The 1,438-nt window shown below is 40.2% G+C and overlaps 1 long non-coding RNA gene across 1 annotated transcript; it reads left to right on the top strand.

Moving 5' to 3' along the window:
- LOC124667214 lies at positions 1–1,438 on the top strand. Its single transcript, XR_006991197.1, has 4 exons — positions 1–20; positions 333–429; positions 676–821; positions 1,319–1,438. It is a non-coding gene; the product is annotated as an uncharacterized LOC124667214 (long non-coding RNA).

Raw genomic sequence — 1,438 nt, forward strand, 5'->3', positions numbered from 1 at the left:
CGAGTACTCCTTGATGTCAGGTCCGTTCCCCACTAGATTCATTCCTGCTACAATTGCTGCCTTGATTTTAACCTTCAGAAGACAAAATTTGCAAAATGGGTGTTCCAACTTGCAAGTCCTTGTATCAGATCTAAGGGAGCTGAGGCATGTTCATTTATCTCCTTTGCAGTCCAGTACTACGATTAATTTTGTATTTCCCGAATGGATCTGCAACGAGTTTATCACCCTTTTATTCATTTCTTCTAATGGATCATCATGCCTTTTGCCTTTACGGTCACCCCTAAACTTTAATGGTCTCTAGCAGTATACCTAATAACGTACTATTTTCACAGAGAATCCAACATAACTAAGGAGTGATTTGACAAAGTTCTGAAAGCTGGTTCTAATGTTGTATTTACCACCAGGGGAATTGATGATATGTCTTTGAAGGTACTTTTCATCAACTCAGGCATAACCGGTTGCTGCTCATGTTCTTAATATGATTTCGTATATGCTTTCTTACGCACTTTTGATATTAGCTGGGCTGAGAATATGATGCAGCGCCTCAAGAGTTGCTTAAAGATGATATACCCTACTCGATTTTGAATATAGCTTCAGCAAACTGTTGAAGTGTAATATAACTATAATTTAGAGAATATGATGCAGAGCATTTGTTCCTATGCTCTTCCTTGTCAGAGCTATGAAGTAGTAGCCGCCTGTCGCTCTTCTCGATGATGGTGATAATGCAAGGTAGCGGTGGCCTGTTAATATCAAGACCCATGACGCAGTGATGCGAAAATGTTCAAGCAACTCACTCAAGAGCATGGTGTTTACTCTGGCAGGTACATATTTCTTATTTGATTGTACCTTTGGCCTGTTATTATCTTCTTCTTTTTTACTTCTGGCCTAACGAGTTTCAGGTCGTGTCGCTCTTTTCCGTGGTGCGTGTCTCTTCGGTTACAGTATTACCGTTTTAGGGTGCCCTTTTCTTACGGTTGTTCTATATGCTAACTGCCTTTGATCATCGCTATAAGTTGTCTCATGTGGAGGTTGTGGACAGATCGCAGTTTGTTGGTGCCTGGCCGTACGCCTCTGGTGTAAGATCGGCGATAGCACTGAAACATGCTCCAGCCACAATTTATATATGATCAAAAGCCATAATTAGCTTCAGGCTATCAGCATAACTAGGCCATATATATTTAGAGGACACTGTTTCTACTTTTGGGCATACAATTTTTGTCATCTTTGCATACCATGTTTCCTCTTTTATGCGGTGGATTAGGAAAAAAAATCTTTGGGTTGCAATAGCACAATAATGTGTTCTTTGTTTATCTATCAGTGAGAAAATCCAAGATCTTGTCTTGGCTAAAAGAGAGTTATGTGGATGGTGTTCCTCCCACTGAGCAGCATACAATGGTATCTTCTGGTGTTTTTACAGAAGAGAGTTGAGTGAGAAATG

The sequence above is a fragment of the Lolium rigidum genome, chromosome 6, assembly GCF_022539505.1.
Source record: "Lolium rigidum isolate FL_2022 chromosome 6, APGP_CSIRO_Lrig_0.1, whole genome shotgun sequence".
Taxonomy (NCBI): domain Eukaryota; kingdom Viridiplantae; phylum Streptophyta; class Magnoliopsida; order Poales; family Poaceae; genus Lolium; species Lolium rigidum.